Source organism: Leopardus geoffroyi, chromosome C1, assembly GCF_018350155.1.
Source record: "Leopardus geoffroyi isolate Oge1 chromosome C1, O.geoffroyi_Oge1_pat1.0, whole genome shotgun sequence".
NCBI lineage: Eukaryota > Metazoa > Chordata > Mammalia > Carnivora > Felidae > Leopardus > Leopardus geoffroyi.
The window spans coordinates 85,663,635-85,684,075 of NC_059328.1; the positions used below are offsets into that span (position 1 = coordinate 85,663,635).

Below are 20,441 nucleotides of genomic sequence, written 5' to 3' on the forward strand. Positions count from 1 at the left end.
TCATTTATGGGGAATGCCTAAGGAAAGTGGGTACATTCATACAATGGAATATTATGGAATATTATATAGCAGGAAAGGGAATAACCAATGAATTACTGCTACATGACGAATATCAAAACAACTCGGAGCCGAGAAGGCAAGTCATAGAGACATACATCCAGTGTAATTCCCTTAATGAACATTTCAAAATATGCAAAACTATTCTATTTTATTGGGATACAATAAATCCCAAGATAATGGGAGATCTCAATTTTTAGAAAAGCAACTACTCTCGGGTAGAAGGAAGGAAGGGACAAACAAAAATGCGCACAAAATGGGTTTCCAAAGTGCTGATGATGTTCTGTGACTTAAACTGGGTGGTAGGCACATGGAATGTTATATTATTATTCTAGAAAACATATACATAAGTCATGTGGATGCCACTTTGTATATATGTTTATATTATATAATATATAACATTTACACTGTATATTTTATTATAATATATATGTTATATATAATATTAATATAACATGTTTATATTATAATATATAATATATGTTTATATTACATATATGAATCATGTATTTCACAACAAAAAAGATTACTCCGGTAGCTGTGGGGAAGAGATTATTTAATAGAGTCAGGGAGACAGGTAAAACTGTTGATGCAGTAGTAATAGAATAAAAAAGGACAACAAAATTTACATGCCTTTTCAAATAGAATTTAGGACTTTTGAATTAACTGGATGCAGAAGGTTGGAAGAAAAAAATGGACAATTATTCAATTTTTGAACTTGTGTGACTATACATTTTTATGAATTAACAGAAAGTTTCTGAAAGGCTAGCTATAAACTAGCAACAATGTTACTTTCATTGGAGAAGTGAATAGTTCCAGGGCAGGAGGGAGGGAAACATACTTTTCACTGTCTCTCGAATTCTGAACCAAGTTTGTGTATTACTTGTTCTATAGTAGCAATATGATGATGGAAACGATTGCACCTGTGTTCTGTGATCTGCTGCTGAATTAGGGTAAACAGTCAATCTTTTGTATTTACCCTAGGCCAGGGTGGGCTGACCACCCTCTGAGGTCAAGGACTGAATCTTGCTGAGGTAAATCACGGGTGCTAGGGTTGCCCCTTCAGTAGGGCTGTGGGTTGGGGCAGTCATCATGGTTGACATGTTTGGTATAACATCACGAAGAAACTGGATAATACTCCCAAGGCATTCCTTGTGGCTGCAGTAGCACCATTTAAAAAGTATGAGTACAGGTTGGTCCTTGACACTATCTTACCCGTCCTTTCTGTGTTGTTTCCTTTCATAATTCTTTCCTGTACATAATCCTACATACATGTTAGCTAGTCCTCAGTAAACAGCTGACTGATGAAGGCTTGAGGTATTAACCCTCCAAGCCATTAATGCTCTAAGGGTAGTCAAAAATCCTAAACAAACAAACAAACAAACATAACCTCAAAATTAAAAAAAAAACAACAACCCACAAATGCTATTGTGAGTTTTCTAATATTTATGTCTTTTTCATTGTACTATTTGACTAATTACTAAGGCTAATCCTGCCTCCCATTTTACAATCTCATTTACATAATATAAACATTTTGATCATTGTTTTATTTAATTTTTATTCATACCTTGCCTCATTTCACAAAATATTTGCGGTGCTTATAATATGCATATAATATGCATAAAATGGTGAGTTTCAAATAAGAAATTAAAAATCAGGCCCAGAGAAATAAAGACCAGAGAAGAAAGTCATGTCCAGGCATAAAAGTAGAACACGAGTGAACTACTAGAATTGAGTTTCAATCCTAGATCTGGGATTGCTGGCGAGAGAAAAAAAGGGAGGCATGATAGGTTATTAGTTACCTGCTCTCCCTTCCCCCATCATCCCTCCAAAGCCCACTATTTTCTTCCCCCACTGTGCCTCCAAAGGGAAGTATGTAGCTTTTCCTAACACATGACCAGAGAAGAAACTTCTCACTTGGGGCTATAAGCTTTTATTATTACCTCTGAGTCTGCATACCTTTGCATAATAAAGGCACAAAGATAAGAAGAAGATACGTTTTAGCTGAATTAAAATTGAGCAAATGGTTAACTTGTGCATTGGGCAATGAAGGAAACAGTAGGTGTAGCTGACATAACTTGAGCGAGCATGTATTTGTTTACCAGTTTATATCTCCATAGCAAATAACTAGGGATTTAAGAATCCTCATTTGTGTGCTTCAGAAATATCATGCAATCAGCTGTTACGGTTGCATCATTTTAGGGGGTTTGTGTGAAAATAGTCAAAGGGATGTTCACTTGAAAATTCTGTTTGTTGAGCTTTATGATTTTATGTAACATGTTTAAGTTATTCTCTGCGTGGTCAAACACCTTCGTTTAATGGGCCAATGGGGAAATAATCCTAGTTTCTAAGGAAAAGTTTCCTTCAGTGTGTTTATCATTGATCTGGATGAAGACCGAGTATATTTATTGAAACAGTTATAGGTTAGTTCAAACAATGGATGACACAAGCCAGGTCTCATTGCATCTTGGGCCCTTAAGTGACCGTATCACAAGTTGTCTGGAACATACTCAAATCCAGCCAAAGGCGTTTCTGCCCGTCTGTGGAATTTTTCCACCCCACTTCCTGTTCTGAGCTTCTGTTCCTTGCCGTGCTCCTCCACTGGTTCAGCCCCCTCTCATCCCAGGATTTTGCTGCAGGTCTTTTTGCTTCCTGACCTATTTGGACTCCCTTCTCCAGCTACGCCCTTGGCACTGTCTCCTGCAGATGATCTGGTGTTCCGACTTTGGCTCTGGGCCCTGAGGCTCTGTGGAAAAGGTGCTCCAGCCTCCCCTACTCCTGTGAGCCTGACCCAACTTGGCCTGGCTTGCTGTGCACCCTCGTGGTATGTAAGTGTGTGTGGCATGATCAGTGTTCATCTCCTTTGTGTGTGGACCGGAGTCAAAGAATGAGGAAACCTAAAGGCCCCTCAGAGTTGTTTAACAAAATGAAAAAGCTCAAAAGCGCATTCATTCATTCACCATTTGTTCATTCATTCATTTTTCTGTTGTGTGCTGGGCGCTGAGAACACTGAGGTAAAAATGAGAGACGCTGTCTTTCTTTACAGAGTTGAATTAATGGCAAAGCAGGAAGTAATTTTAAGGCAGCTTTTTGTGTGTGTGATTTATTCACTATTTAGTTACACAGTGGACATAGCTGATTCAATCGAGAGCAATTTGACAAAGATGGTGTGTCCTTAACAGCAGCTATTACTTGATCTAGCACAGTATCCTCGGACTGGGGTGATTTTGCCTCTCCCCCCTGCCCCAGAGACATTTGGCAATGTCTGGAGACACTTTTGGATGTCGCAATTAGTGTAGTGCTGTACGGTGGTTAGAAGTCAGGAGTGCTGCTAAACACCCTCCAATGTATATGGTACGGTGTCCCATCACAATGAATTATCAAGTCCAAACTGTCAGCTGTACTGAGAGTGAGAATCCCTGGCTAATGTAGGTGTCAATCAGCATGTTTTTGAGAGAGTAACCATTAGGAAGGGTTTGTTTAGCTTGGTATCTGTTATTATTACTGATGGCTGATGTTTATTGAGCCCTTACTGCATACTAGGCATTATGGTAAACACTTTAAGTGGATTATCTCACTTAATCATCAAAAACTCTATGAAGTGGGTATTATTATCAGCTCTATTTTACAAATGGAGAAACAGGTTTAGTGGGGTTAAGAAATTTGCCCAAGATCTCATTTATAACAAGCAGCAGAGCAGGGAGTTGAATCCATGACGTCTGGCTCTTTACTCTTCACTACCACAAACAGCATCTCTAACTTAGAGGCCAGGCCCTCCCTTCAGCTGTTCCTTAGGTCGTTAGAAATTGCTTCAGTGACACACTGAGCTGGCTCAGCCCTCTGTTGCTTATAGGCTTCTGCTGGAAGCCAGAGAGGAAAGAGAGATTGACGTGACAGTGTATAATTCAACCAATTTGGAATAGAGAATTTAACATTACCTTAAAACATCAACCTCTAGTTTATGATTAATGGTTCTCCCAAATGGGTGTGCAGCTGGCACATTAATCTGACTCAATTAAGGAGAATCAACCAAGACTGTTAGTCATATCAAATTCAGCTATGATTGTGTTGACACAGAATAAACCACAATACTATAAATAGCAGAATCGAGCTAGCAGGCTCTGATGCGGTCAGCTTTCATTATCTTACACTTTGGTTTTACTTTTCATTATTTTACATGTCTGCTTTACCAAGAGCCTCTGGGCAGTTTTTGGTAAAATTTTAGGATCAGATCGTACTTTTTTTGTCAGTTGGTGTTTTCTGAAGGCGAACCAGCAGCCCACTGTCATCCATACCTTTACTTGCATTGCAGTGCCTGAATACTCCCACACGGGAAATTTGATCTAGTTCCTCAACCCTACAGTTGAACTGATAGAATGTAATCGAACACTGTGTCTGCCCATGTGATAGGGCAGAATTCTTCTGTCTTCTCACCTGAGTACAACAGGCTTGTGCCACCCAGAAGAATGAAAAGGTAACTCAGAATATGTGGGGTCCTTATAGCCCAAGCGGATATCCTTATGAAGAAGAGGAAGCATGGGCCCCACAAATTGCAGGTCAGTGTGAAGTAAGTGTGGTTTTGGCCCCAGTAAATTTCTAAAATGACTTACTTCTGAGAAATATATATGTGGGTACCTATGGATTTGGCTATTTCATTTTGAGGTTCGTTATTATTATTATTATTATTTTAATATGAAGTTTATTGTCAAATTGGTTTCCATACAGCACCCAGTGCTCATCCCAACAGGTGCCCTTCTCATTGAGGTTCTTGAGGTATGTGTGGGTATGGGCATCTTTAAGAAGCCCTAGTCATGTTTAGAAAGAGCCGCTTCCCTAGAATTCACCCCTGGTGGCCTGACCGTGAAAACACCCTTGTCCTCAGAGCGAGTAACAACTTCTAGCAGGTTAAATGTCAAGAATGTTGACTTTCTTTCTTTCTTTCTTTCTTTCTTTCTTTCTTTCTTTCTTTCTTTCTTTCTTTCTTTCTCTCTTTCTCTTTTCTTTTCTTTTCTTTTTTAATTATCGCTGTAGTATGAGCTGTTATGTAAGGAGGAGGTTGGCAGGTAAAGAGTTTTTGTGGGGAGGTGCCTTTTTTCTTGCTTGTTATCAAGAGTGGTTTATTACCTTTGTCCCATATAATTCAATAGGTCTCATAGACGCTATTGCCTTAATCACCTTTGAATTCCTGGGGTATGGCGGCCTGGTGTTTTTTGTTTGTTTGTTTGTTTTGTTTTGTTTCTTCTTTTGTCCTTTAAAAGTTACAGACCAGATACACAAGTTAAACTGAACAATAATGTAGTGATACTAGCTAGCAGCTACCATTTATTGACTGCAGTGGGCCAGAGCACTGTATCGGCCGCCTTACGTGTGCCTGCTCACTTCATCTGCACGACAGCTCTTTTACTTATTTATTCTCCTTCTACAGAAGAGAAAAGTGAAGTTTATATTAAGTAATACAGGTTGGATTAAGTCACATAGCTGGTTAGAAAGCAGCTAGGCTAGAATTTGAACACAGGTCGGCTGCAAGGTTCATGTGATTAACTCCTCTCCTGCCCTGAGCTCCCTTCTTAGGCTCAGCGTTTAGCTAAAGGATTGTGGAGCACAGAGACAACGCCATAAGAAGTGAAAGAGTAGAGTCAGGGCAAAGAAGCAGAACTTTCTTCCGGAAGACTAATTATATATCAATTTGTTCCTAATTTTTCTCAGCCAGGTTCTGCTTCTGCCTTTCACAACAGTTCTAAAAGTGGCAAATTGCTCTGGGAAAACAGATGTCACTTTCTAGATAGATAATGCAATATTTGTGAATTTCATTTTTTAAGGGCAGACACTTGAAACATTTTCCTAGTGTTATAGATCTCAGGCTTATTTCAGATAGAATTTCCTACACTGTCTTTTTCCCATTAAAAGGCAAATAGCTTAATGAATACTCTTAATTAAGAGGCTTAATTACTACTAGTGAAGTAGTCATTTGATCAGAGATAATGGTGAGTTATATGTAATATGCTGAGTTATAATTTCCATGCAAAATTCTATACGTCTTTAGAAGGACGTTTCATAATACTTAAGCTTTGTGGTTTTTACACAGACCGTAAAAGTTTAGGAGAAAATAGGAAATATAGATTCTTGAATGTTTTCCCATACTTCTTGACTCTTACCTGCTTTTGACTCGGCTGTTATACCTGCAAAATTTTCACCTGATTCATCTGCAAAAGGAGCTTGTAGAGTTGGTAGGTCTATAAACTGATGCTTCACTATAACGTATAATAAAAGTTCACGTTTATTGAACACTCAACTATCTGGACCTGTGCCAAGACTAGGTACCCTCACAACCCAATATGTAGGTATTAGTGTCATCCCTGTTTTATAGATGGTAAGTAAGAGGTTTAGAGAGGTTTGGAAGCTAGCGGAGATCACACAGTTAGTGAGAGTCTAGACTCAATCATAGTCTGACTCCAAAGTCAGGATTTTCAACTTTGCCTGAATGGTATCCAGGCTTCAGATTAATGAGGGTGAAATGTATGGCAACATTTTTCTTATATTCTCTGCTAAAAATTTGCATTATTTTTTAACCCCGACACAAACTTACAGCTTTAAAAAACACTGTTAGCCTCATTTACTATAAATGGAAGATCAAGCAATCAGGAGACTTAGGTTTGTGCTGCAACAGCCCAAATGCCTCAGCTTGGTGTTAGTAAGTCTCCATTCTTTTTCTAGTTTTATATACCTGAACTTCCTTTCACATGCCCTTTGCTCCAGCCACACTGGGTCACTCATCATACCCCAGACATGCTTCACTTTTTTATGTAACAAATTTGTCAAGGGCTTAATAGATGCAAGGCACTCATTAAATTGGGGAAAATTTAAAGAATAAACAGTCCACAATCTAGTGGGAATGGCAGTCATCCATTGAGATGCCTTTATTGCAGATTTTAGTATGATAAACATCCCCAAAGAGAGGTACAGATAAATTTCTGTAGGAACACAGGAGAGGGAAAAACTAAGTCTAAGTCCTCTGCTACTTAAGTCTCAGTAGTATTTGAGCTGGTTCTTAGTCAAGAGGATTTCAGCAGGTAGAGTTGGTGGAAAGGGCATCATGGAAGGCACTGAGCTATTAAGGGCATGGCATATCCAGGGAAGAGACATCTTCATGGCATGGAAGAGGACAGGTATGAAATCTGACATGGCTGAAGACAGGCTTGCTACGTGTTGGGGTGGCCGAGGGCCTCAAGTTCCTGATAAGGAATGTGGATTTAGTTCTATAGTCCTAGATACCATTAAAATCCTAAGAGCTTCCCAAAGCCCACAGATTCTCTAAGATGTGCTGCATCCGCCCTCCCTACTACCCTTCTCTCCTTCCCTACCCTTCTTCCCTTCGTGCACTCAGCTCCATCCATCTTGATTTTCCTTGGCTGCTCCCAAGGCTCACTGGTTATCATTTGGTGTTTTCTCTACCTGGAAAAATTACTCCCTAAATATTTGCATAGTGCACTACTTTTTTTTTCTTTTTTCTTTTAGGTCTTTGCTCAAATAACACTTCATCAGAGAGAGTCCTCTGACTGCTGTTGACCTTAAAAGTAAAACAGCCAGTTATTATTTTTTTTTTTTTAGGTTTTATTTATTTTGAGAGAGAAAGAGAGGGAGAGAGAGAGAGAATATCCCACGCAGGCTCCTCACTGGCAGCATAGAGCCTGATGTGGGGCTTGAACTCACAAACCGTGAGATCATGACCTGAGCCAAAACCAAGAGTAACATGCTCAACTGACTGAGCCACCCAGACACCCCCAAACAGCCAGTTATTTTACTAGCAAAATGGATTTATTTGGGGATAGCAAAGGAATTGCAATTCAGGACACACAAGCTGTGGCCAATTATAGGCAAGTCCAGAGATCAAAGGAGAGAAATTTTATAGAGAAAAGGTGAACATTGGAAGGTCACTGCTATGAATGACAGATTTTCCATTGAAGGAAAGCAAGAGTTCAGGGCAGTGACAGTTTCTCATCTCCCAAGTTGTGGCATTTTCTTATTGGCTGAGCTTGTTGCCAGGCAGGAAGAAATTCTTCCTCCTGGAGTAGTAAAGTAGACTTCTTTCTGTTGGGAATATGAGTAAATTTCTTCCCATTGGAGTCTGCAACTGACAATGAGTGGTAATGCATGAGAGTTCCCCCTTCTGGCCTCCCAACTCCATTTCAAATCAGGTTTCCTTTACTCCATTTTAAACTATCCTATGTAAAAATAGCATCCCCTTGGGGTGCCTGGGTGTCTCAGTCAGTTAAGCGTCCGATTTCGTCTCAGCTCATGATCTCACAGAGCCCGATGTAGGCCTCTCTGCTGTCAGCATGGAGCCTGCTTGGAATCCTCTGTCTCCCTCTTTCTGCCTCTCTTTCTCTCTCTCTCTCTCTCTTGCTTTCAAAAATAAATAAACATTAAAAAAATAGCATCCCCATACCAGGTACCCTTGAACCCAGCTTTATTTTTTTTTATAAACCTCATCACCATCTGACATGTTATTTTTTTACTCTTCTTCTCTCCTCTTCCTAACTCCCCAACCTGAAATGTAACCTCTTTAAAGGGAGATTTTTTTTTGGTCTGTTGTTCACTGTTCTATTTCCAGCATCAAGAACAAGGTCTGGTACAAAGAAGATGCTCAATACATATTTGTTCAATTAATGGATTAGTTAAAATGTGTATTTCCAATCTCTGGAGCCACTTAGAATGTTCTCCTTTTATGTTTTTCATCTTTTTTTATTTTTAATTTTTTAAAAAATGTTTATTCATTTTTGAGAGACAGAGAGACAGAGTGTGAGTGGGGAGGGGCAGAGAGAGAGGGAGACACAGAATCTGAAGCAGGCTCCAGGCTCTGAGCTGACAGCACAGAGCCCAACATGGGGCTCGAACTCACGGTCTGTGAGATCATGACCTGAGCCGAAAATGGATGCTTAACTGACTGAGCCACCCAGGCGCTCCTTCTTCTTATCTTTTCTTTTCTTTTTTTTTAATGTTTATTTATTTTTGCGACAGAGGGAGACAGAGCATGAGTGGGGGAGGGGCAGAGAGAGAGGGAGACATAGAATCTGAAGCAGGCTCCAGGCTCTGAGCTGTCAGCACAGAGCCCCATGTGGGGCTTGAACCCATGAGCCATGAAATCATGACCTAAGGGGAAGTCGGACGCTTAACCGACTGAGCTACCCAGGTGCCCCAGCTTTTTCTTATCTTTTAAGACCATGTGCCAGAGCAACACCTGGAATGCTTGTTTAAAATGCAGATTTCTAATACTTACCCTTAGATATAATTATGCCAATAATCCCAGATCACATGTTTAAAAACAGGAAGGTCTGTGTCATTTTGGACTTTTATGTAGCTAGTTACAAACAACAAAACTCAAATGGACTCAAAAGGAGAATTATTGGCTCACAAAATAAAAAAAAATATATATATCATGTGCAGCTTCTTCAATCATGGTTGATCTAGTGATGTCACCAAGTCCTATTTCTATTCCTCTCTCTGCTCTGCCTTCCATGGGCTGGCTTTATCCTTGAATTCCACTTGATGGCAAAAAAGGTGGCCACAGTTCTAGACATCAACTTTTCTCCCCACATCATTCATCGTTCAGTGTTTTGGAAGTTGCTCTGGCATAGAGTTTGGGATTTATTCTCTCTTTGGCTCTGTTCTGTGAGAGAGAGGTCTACACAAAATGACCTTCAAAGGCCTAAGGAGCTGTAAGAAGGAAGAAAGAGTCCAACAAGTCCAGCTTGATAAGGAATTGTTCATTAAGGGGACTTGGGGACAGAAGCATGTCTTGGGTAGTTGCAAGATGAGTAGATCCCCACCACCCCACTCTGTAAGACCTATGTTTATACCCTAGAGACTGGGTGTTAAGTGCCAGGAGACCACGTGGGAGGAAATGTTTGAGAATCTTTGTCATATCTCCAGAGCAGATCAAGGACATTATGACCCAAGGGTGTACTTAAGGGTGCATTAAACAAGAAGAAAGAGGGTTGCCTGGGGGCTCAGTTAGTTAAGCTGACAGATTTTGGCTCAGGTAATGATCTCTGGTTCAGGAATTCAAGTCCCGAGTCAGGCTCTGTGCTGACAGCCCAGAGCCTGGAGCCAGCCTCGGATTCTGTGTCTCCCTTTCTGCCCTCCCCCTCTCATGCTCTCTCTCTCTCAAAAATAAATAAACATTAAAAAATTTTAAAAATAAAAACAAGAAGAAAGAACAATTGGTGGGAGGGGGTGTGTGTGGTTGGTGCACTCAAGAAGGCTTCAGGTCACAGAATGACCATCAGAGGAGATTTGTTCAAGATGGCGTTAGACTGGTTCACACAGGCCCAAACTGTGTTCCTTCTTCATCCCCACCCTAGTCACTGTGGCCACTATGGGGGACAGGATGTGCTGAATGGCTAAGCCGGCCAAAGCCCACCTCTAAGAGCTGAGGGGGAAGGCTGAGGTTAGTGCTGCCACAAGCATGTATTTGGGAGTGGTTGAGGGGTAAATGTTTCAAAGGCAAATTAGGGTGCTGTTGGAGGAAGAAAGGGAAAGGGGGGCAGCCAGCATAAGACTAGCTTCATTAAGTCTTTTCTTTCAGGTAATTGACCTTCTCTGTTCCCAAGACTGGTCCTGATAAACCACAATGCTGTGGGTTGGTTTCTCGTCTCTTTTTGGCAATATTTCCCCCCATTCTTTGCTGTGTTTCAAATATTTCCAATGTTCACTACTCTCCACAAAACCCCTACATAGTCCCTCTCCTCTCTTAGGTGATCCCAACTTCTTTTTTTTTTTTTTTTAAATGTTTTTGTTTATTTTTGCGACAGAGAGAGACAGAACATGAGCAGGGGAGGGCCAGAGAGAGAGGGAGACACAGAATCTGAAGCAGGCTCCAGGCTCTGAGCTGTCAGCACAGAGCCTGATGCGGGGCTCGAACCCACAGACTGTGAGATCATGACCTGAGCCGAAGTCGGATGCTTAACCGACGAGCCACCCAGGCGCCCCCCCCAACTTCTAATTCATAGAGAAAATAGAGGCAATAGGAGACAAGTATACCATTTCCACCCCTCACCAATCCAATTAATAAACTTATAGTTTACTGTCATTCATGCCACCTCTCCTATAATCTTAAGAGTTGGGGTTGGCACCCTGCAGTCGTGGGCCTGCCATATGTTTTCACAAATAAAATTGTCTTGGAAGACAACTATGTCCATCTGTTTATATATTGTCTATGGCTCCTTTTGCAATCCCAAGGCAGAGTTGGGTAGTTGCATCAGAGACCCTATGACCTAAAAACCCGAAACTATTTATTATCCATCTCTAAAAAGTTTGCTGATCCCTGTGTTAGAAGGTGGGGGGAGTGATTCTCACACAATCAAGGTTAATCTTTCTCATTCGTAATCTTGTCCTGTTCCATTTCTTCAGATTATTTAGGCTTTCCCTCTGCCCTTGGCCTTTCCAACACTGTTGGTCTCTTTCCCTCAATCTGTCAGTGTGCTCAAAGATATCAGCCTTAAAACAATAAAACAAAACAAAACATTCCCCTTGTCCTTCAACACTCTCATGTGCCTGCCTTATCTCTCATCTTCTTTCTGACCCAACCTCCTTCTCGCTTTTTGCAAATAAGTTTATTTATTTATCTCGAGAGAGAGAGTGCAAATGGGTGAGGGGCAGAGACAGGGAGAGAGAGAATCCCAAGCAGGCTTAACACTGTCAGTACAGAGCCCCATGTGGGGCTCGATCCCATGAACTGCGAGATCATGAACTAATGGAAATAAAGAGTCATATGTAACTGACTGAGCCACCCAGCCACCCCTGACCCAACCCTCTTAAAAGTGTTGCATTCATGACCAGTCTTATATGTCTCACTTTCTAGTCACTTCTCAAACCACTTCAGTCATACTTCTGTCCTCACCAGTCACTGTTAGTTAATTAAACCAATGAGTTTAATTAATTAATTACACATTTAGTGAATTAACTAAAGTATTTGTTGAGGTACCACCACATGAGGTTCTGTACTAGGCTGACACAATGGTGTCACAATGTGATACGGATGACACAATGGTGAACAAAATTGGCAGAAATCCTGGCCATGTGGAACTTATAATTTAAAGGCACAGACAGACATTGAACCAAATAAATAAAGTATCCAGTATGTTAGGACATGATAAGTGCTATGAAGACAAATCAGTCAAGGAAGAGAGAAAGGTAGTGCTGGTGGAGGATGAGAGTTTCACATTTTAAAAGTTGTCATGAATGGATTCACTGAGAAAATGACATTGGAGCAAAGATCAAAGGTGATGAGAGTGAGTCCCTGGCAGAGGGAACAGCAAGGGCATAAGCTCTGAAGTGGGAGGGTGTCTGGGATGGTCAGGAGACCACAAGAACCAGTGTGGCTGGAGCAAATAGGAATAAGGGGCAAAATGATGGGAGGTGGTGTTGGAGGGGCAGTGAGGGGCTGTGTCCCTTAGAACCTTTTTCATGCCATTTTAAGGGTCTTGGCTTTTACTCTGAATGGTTTGGGGCAGTATTAGAGGGTTTTGAGCCAAGAAGTGATGGGATCTGACTTAGCATTTTAAAGGGATCTCTTGGCTGCTCTGTTCAGACTAGCCATAGTGGACAAGGGCAGAATAAGGGATGCCAGTTAGGAGATTGTTACAGTTATTTTATCTAGATCTTTACAGATAAAGAGGGGAGTCCAGGATAAATCCTAAGTTTTTGGCCTGAGCCACTGAAAAATGTACAATCACCTGAGATGAGAAAGCTTGTATTTGGAGCAAGTTTTGGGGGAAAGATGAGGAGTTTGTTTGGTGGCAGACTGCTTCAGGTGCCTTTCAAACATTTAAGTGAAAATGTCTAGCGTCCAGTTGGATATACAAGTCAGGAGATCGGTGGAGAGGTCAGGGTTGGAGATAAACATGTGCAGTGCAGCATACAGATCAGAGTTAAAGCCACATGAGGAGAGGTGGCCATAGCGAGAGTGGCTGAGATAGAGAAGTGTATAGACTCTGAGCCGTGAGGTACTTCACTGTAAGAGGTTAAGAAAATGAGGAATAGAGTCTAAAGAAGCAGCAGTCAATGAGGCAGAAGGGGACCCAGGAGATATGGTGTCATGGAAGCCAAGTGAGGAAAGTGATTCAAGGAGAAGGAAACAAACAATGGGATTCAGTGTTGCTGGTAGGTTAAGGAAGATGCTGAGAATTGACTGTTGAATTTAGCATTAGGTGGGTCACTAGTGACCTCGACAAGAGTAGTTTTGGTGGCATGGTGGGTACCAAAGCCTGATTGGAGTGTGCTCAAGAAAGAATAAGAGGTAAAGAATTGCAGACAGGGAAGACAGAAAAATTTTGAGGGGTTTTGCCATGAAAGACAGCAGTGAAATAACTTCTAATGGACAAATCCCAAGACATATGTCACTTCTAATTTTGTTTATCTGTTATCTTTGACACTATGTACTCATACATCCCCTGACTGTGAGAGAATTAACATCCTCAGGAGGAGCCCTCAACCAGTAGTTGGTAGGAGGTGGTAGATAAATATTAGAGCTCCTTTGCCCTTTGGGTGAATTGGGAGGCAGGTGGTTTTACACCATGACCCAGTGTATCCAGGGCAATCAGCTCCAGTTGCCTACAATGGTAGCTTGGCCTGAAGACATCCTCTACTGGGGCAAGGAAGGGAAGGCAACCACTCCTCATTCTCTGCACCTCCCTAGTAGATGTCTTGCACTTGAATCCTTGTTTCGGAATCTGCTTCTTGGGGAACCTAAACTAAGACACATAATCTAAAACAAAGCTTCAAAGGGCCCATGTTACCCAATAAATACCGACTTTTGGCTCATAGGTCACATGTTTGCAGTTAAAAGCCCCTTCTTAAAGAGTTTTGGGCAATTATAAAATGGAAAGATTGAGAAATCTTCCTTTCCCAAATAATCCCTACAATTTTCTTTTTCTTCCTGTGTAAAAAAGAAATATGTATTTGGTTTTCTTCCCATTTCTGACACAGAGTTTCCAAAACCTTGGAATTTCCTGAACGATAAGGGCAACAGGTACATCTTTGGTTATTCATAACAGGTCATACCTGAGTGTGTGATATGAGGTGACTTCTAGTGGGCCCCTAGATTGCTTCAGGATGGGGCTGGTTACCAGAGGAACCAACCATGAGAATAGAGGGCTAGAACTTTCAGCCGCACCCCTAGACCTCAAGGGAGGGGACAGAGGCTGGAGATTGAGTTCAGTCTCTAATGGCCAGTGATTAAAGATGGGAATCAGAGAGCTTCCAAGATGAGGTGCTATCAGAGTAACATGCCCAGAGAAGGCACAGAAGCTCTGAGCCCCTTCCCCATACTTTGCCTTATGCGTCTCTTCCATTTGGCTGTTTCTGATTTGAATTCTTTGTAATAAACTGGGAATAGTAAACAAAATGTTTTCCTGAGTCTTGTCAGCTATTCTAGCAAATTGCTGAACCTGAGGAGGGGGTTTGGGGAACCCCTGATTTATAGCTGGTTGATCAGTACAGGTGGCGGTCTCAAACTGGTGACTGGAGCCTGAAGCAGGGAAGTCTTGTGGAACTGAGCCCTTCATCTGTGGGGTCTGTGCCAACTCCAGGGAGATAGTGTGAGAATTGAAGTGAACGGTAGAACATCCAGCTGGTGTCTGTGGATAATCAGAGAATTGCCTTGTATGGAAAGCTCCCACATATTTGGTGTGAGAAGTGTTGTGAGTAGAAATGGTAAAGAGCTATCAAAACCTAAATTCTTTTAAAAGGGTATGTTTTCTGTATTTTAAAGGCATTGGCACACTATGAACATTGCCTGCTATGGGGATGAGAGCAAAGATCTGATTTCATGCCGGGTATATTCATTTTGTATCTGTCAGTTTCTAATCATGTGAAATCTAGGAAATTAGTAATTAGATGGTAATACTCAGTACTTTTAAGAGATTTTCCTTTTGGAACATTTTAGAAGGTTATTTAACCTAGAATCTGAAGTAGACAGATCATTTTATAGTCAAAGTAGTAATCAACATGCCATCCAAGAAGTCAAGTAATCAAATCAAAATTAATTTATTATTTCTGAAAGTTTTTTTAAAAAGTCTTTTGGAAATCAACTTCTTACAAATCCTAAATTACTTTTGTTGGTTAATTGACATATTTTAATCAAGTGTATTTCTTGTATATCCTATTTTTTACATTCATTTAGGGTCTTGTTCACTGAAAATACAGCTTAAGAGAAATATACATTGTCTTCTCCACATTTATCTCCAGTATATGCAAATTAAATTTCAGGCATCTCAGACAACTCTTCCCTTTGTGCACTTAATTATGTTCTGTAAAAAAAAAAATGGGCAAGTTCTGCTTTGTCTTTTTAATAGTGAGGGGGAAAAAAAAAAGAATGGAAGATCCTATTAAGTGAGTCTGAGTCTATATTCTTGTTATGATTCTGCTTCTTTGGGGATTAATGGAGGAAGCTCCAATCTATTTACAGTTAGTTTAAATACTTTGCAGTCTATTTCTGGCAATTTAAAAATCCCTGCCTGACGAGGCTTTACCTACTTAATATATTTCATTTTGGGGCCCCATTACCCTCTGGATAAAGTCCAAATTTTTTCTACCAAGATTCTTTTCCCTTTCCTCCTACTTCATTCTCTGTGCTGGAGCCAGCATAGTTCTCTATGCTGGAACTACTTCAGGTCTTTGACCTAGTCTTTTCTCTATTACATCTCAGCTTATGTACATACACCTCCCTCAGTATGAGACTTTCTCCTGTGTCTTTCTCCTTCCCACCTCCCTGCTACCTTGCTGCTCTATAATCTGACTTCCTCCACCTGGCGAGCTCCTATTCAACCTTCAAGTCTAGGACTCTTGGGTTTTGTGTTTTTGTTTTTGTTTTTTTTTTAAAGTAAGTTCTATGCCCAACGTGGGGCTTAAACACACGATCCTGAGATCAAGAGTTGCGTATTCCAATGACTAAGCCAGCCAGGTGCCCCAAGTCTACAATTCTTTAGAGAACTCTTCCCTGGCTTCTCAGCTTGCTTGCTTACCTATATCCCTCTCTGGAATGTTGCTTCCTTAAGAACAAGAAGTGTGCTTTGTTCTTGATTTCAATTCTAGCACTTTGTACAATATCAGGCACCTGGTATGCAGTTAATATTTGCCAAATTAATGGATGCATAAATATAAAAATGTATACTTGATGTTATGAGAAATAAAACATGGTTATGAAGAGAAATATTTAACCTAAAATATGCTAATATATTTTAGGATAAGCAGAAATTATTTTTGTTTGTGTGCCTGTCAGATTTCTCATATCATGATTATCCTACATTAGTAAATCTCAATTATGTTTTGGATATACTCTGAAGAATGACATAGATCCTAATGCAGGAAAGCTTGGTCCATGGAAGATATAAAGTGTGTTTTTCCCCTATGAGAATCAGGACAGGTATAGGTGTTAATAACAATTACAGCATTACTTACTATCAGGAATCTGTTCAGTAAGTGTGTGTATATATATGTATGTATATATATGTATGTGTGTGTGCATATATATATATATATATATATATATATATAGTATTTCGTGATTGGAAAAATGGAAACCAAGGGTCTCCTGCTACTTTATTGAAAAGATTATTTTCTCCTGGAGTTTCTGCACAGGAAACCTAGCGTTACAAAGGGGCATCAAGGGTCCCCACGGTAACTGCAGGGAACATGTGTCCTAGGCTTCTGGAACAGAATGATTAAAAGAATGTGAGCCAGAGCAGAGGAATTTAGGAATCCCCCAAGGATACCTGAATGGGGTCATTGGCCCCCATCACACTCTAGAGATAGTACCATGGCTACAGGCAGTTAGAAATGGAAGATGAAGTTAACTTGTACACTGTGGGGATGTCCTCAGTTGGTAAAAAGAGCTTCTCTGTGTCTGTTTTGCTTATGTTGGTGGCTAGGAGTAAATTAAGTAAAAATACCTAGATCCAAAGAGATATAGTAGTTTGAGTCTTGTGAATATATGATTTTGGAAATAATTTTGTGTTTAATATAAGCTTTAACATTAATAGCAAATATTTATACAATGGCATCACAGCATAGCACTCTTATTTAATTCTACTATTATTCTTGCGAGTTACAAATTATTTTAGTCCTTATTTAATGACAGAGGAAACAGTCTAAGATAACACAGGTGGTGAAAGAGTGATGCCTGAAAGCTGGGCTTTTGATTATAAATGCAGTATTTTTTCCATGACTCCAGGCTACAAAGAAACTGCTTTCATGTTCAAGTGATTCACATAAGTTCATTTCCCAACATTTAAAAAAAATTTTTAACGTTTATTTTATTTTGAGGGAGAGAAAGGGTCATGGGAAGGGCAGAGAGAGGGCAGAGAGAGGGAGACACAGAATCCAAAGTAGGCTCAAGGCTCTGAGTCATCAGCACAGAGTCCGATGTGGGGCTTGAACTCACGAACTGCGACATCATAACCTGACATTTCCCAACATTTTAATAACTCACTTCTTTGTTCATTTTCCAAGTATTTGTTGAGTATATGTTTTGTAGTAGTTTCCTCATCTATAAAATGGGAATAATAATTCAGTAAAACCTTGGATTGTGAGTAACTTGTTCTGCAAGTGTTCTGAAAGACAAGCAAACATTTCTAATAAATTTTAAGTTGATACACGAGTGATGTCTTACAATACGAGTACTATGTGATGCTGAACGTCACACGATTACAACTGAGCCAATGGGTCTTGAAATTCACTTTGGTACACAAGTGCTTTGGATTACAAACGTTACAAGCATTACAAATTTGTTTCTGGAACAAATTACGCTCGCCAACCAAAGTTTTAGTAGTACCTACCTTATAGGCAACTGATGATGTAAAAGCTGAGGTATAAATTGCTGTGCATGGTTTTCAATAAAACTTAAGCATTAACTATTTTTATTTACCTGATATAAGCATGTACACGACATGTAAGAGTGAACACTGAAAACTTGAGATCGAAATGTGCCACTAAGGTGATAATGATGAGGGTAGTGTTAGTTGAGGCAGTAGTGATGGGGGTGAGGAGTGGCACAAGGAATATTATTTTATATATTTTTGGAGAAAAAAAGTTTACTTCTTTATTTCTTCTCCAAAAAAAAAAAAAAAAGAGTAGAAATGACAAATAAATGTAGATGGGTAAATTCTGTAAGTTTTAAACTGTATTGAGTTGTCAGTCTATTTGAAAAATGTAGCAAATTGGCTAATAAACTGAGCACTGTTAAGTATACTGACCTGGCCATAGAACTTTCTTTCACCTTCTAAAACTACGTCATTCTTTCCTGGATGCATTAGTCAAAGATAAGATGATTATTAAATTGCATTGTTGTATTTAATGTTCACTAACTTTCTCAGTTAGTGACCAGACTGTTAGTGACAGTATTCTGTGGAATACTGGTTATACTATTAATAAATAGTGGAAATAATAATTCAGATTTTTAAAGAAGCCACGTGACAACAATAGCAATGGCAGATAATGCAACATCTCTTATTTTTTCATTCTGAGTTTACATTATTTCAATATTTTATCTAAAAATTTGAAGAAAGATATTATACATATACATTATTGTTGCTTGATATTTTATTATCTCAAAGGTTTAAGAACCCATGAGCTAAACAATGTAAGATGAGCTAAGTTAGGAGAAAATTGAGAAAAGATTGTTGGTAACTGGTCTTATTTCTACCACTAATCAGCTATGTGACTTCAGAAAATTAATTACCCACCATGGACCTCAGTTTCTTCTTCTCTTTTCTTTCCTCTATTTACCACATCATTTTTAGGAGTGAAATACTTTGTAGTAGCCCTGTGTGCTCATCCATCACTCTCCGCCCCCATCCTCAGGTCAGGTTTCTGCTACCTGAAGCCTTATGGAGCCTGTTTGAAAACTGGAAGTAGCTGATCTCCCAGGTCCTTCCTGGTTTTTACCATCTTTGATTCTGGTTTGGAGTTCTTAAACAGGCATTGGTGATTAGTGCAGTGCTGGGTTAGGCCAAGATCTTAGCATCTGTAGGCAGCTATCTCATGAGTTACATTATCTACATATTTTTGGTATTCTGATTACACTGTAATAATTTATATATATAGTAAAAAATTGCTTTAAAATATTTTTGGTACCAGGCAAGGAATTATCAAAATATTTAAACAATTCACATTTTAATGGTTTTTTTTTTAAGTTTATTTATTTATTTTGAGAACGAGAGAGCGTAAGTGGGGGAGGGAGAGAGAGAAAGGGAGAGAGTCCCATGTAGGCTCCACGTACTCAGTGTAGAACCCCACGAGGGGCTCCATCTCACCACTGTGAGATCATGACCTGACCTGATATTAAGAGTTGGATGCTTAACCAACTGAGCCACCCACAGGCCCCAAATTACTTTTTTTTAAAGATTTTTTTTTAAGTAATCTCTACACGCAATGTGGGGCTCAAACTCACAACCCTGAGATCAAGACTCTCATGCTCTTCCGACTGAGCCAGCCAGGTGCCCCAATAATTCAACTTACTTTGAATTTCAAATTACTCAGAAGGGCAGGTTTCTACTGCTCCTTGTTTCACAACTAAACAGAAAATTAATTTTTAGAAAGAATTCAAAATATGTATTCTATGTATTTTTTACTTGCTCATATAACATCATCATGACTGAACAAGCAACTAAAAAAACATCTTCTAATAATATATTCTAATAAGAAGTGATACTTTGAATAGAATAAGTGAATATCACCGTTGTCAAGTCTTTGATTAGCCTAACCAACTTTTTCCTTACCCTTCTCCAACAAGAGAGAATATTTTTCCCTTTTATTGCAGCTAAATGATAAAACTTGGTTCTTTTACATTTTTCATTGCTTTTCTCTCATCTGAATCTTTTCTCAGTGCTTTTTTCCAATCTCAGAACTAGTCACACTAGGTCACCAGTGGGACATTAAATTTATGAGGGGTATAGACAGATTGGAGAAGACCGTGACTAGACTTGAAGCCATGTAATTTAAGAAGAGGTTGAAAGAAAGGTTGAGGATTTTAATCCGGGTAAGACTAAGGGGAAGAAGTGGTCTGAGGGAGCTGCCTTTGCATTTTTGAAGAGGTGTCATGTTCAAGAATGACTAAGGGTGTTCAGGATGGCCTCAAGGGGCAGAATTAGAACCAGACATATTTTGGTGCCATATCGTATTTTGGAGCTGCCTCCAGCAGTGAGTTTTCTAGCTCCAGTGTGCACAAGCATAGTCTGCAGACTGTTTTTCAGGGTGTGAAAGGCAGGATTCAAGGGATGTTCAAAGAGTCACTGTTGTTGAGACATTTCTATACTTAACTGTTAAATGTCTATGTTTAACATTACCTTTCTTTTCTTCATTGAGTGACATCTTAATTCTCTTAGCAT

At 39.7% G+C, this 20,441-nt stretch overlaps 1 long non-coding RNA gene across 1 annotated transcript; it reads right to left on the bottom strand.

Annotated features, from left to right (window-relative positions):
- Window positions 1–17,518: 17,518 nt before the first annotated feature.
- On the bottom strand, window positions 17,519–20,441 carry LOC123598321. The gene is made up of 2 exons (XR_006712540.1): window positions 20,400–20,441; window positions 17,519–17,602 (listed from the first exon to the last, which is right to left on the bottom strand). It is a non-coding gene; the product is annotated as an uncharacterized LOC123598321 (long non-coding RNA).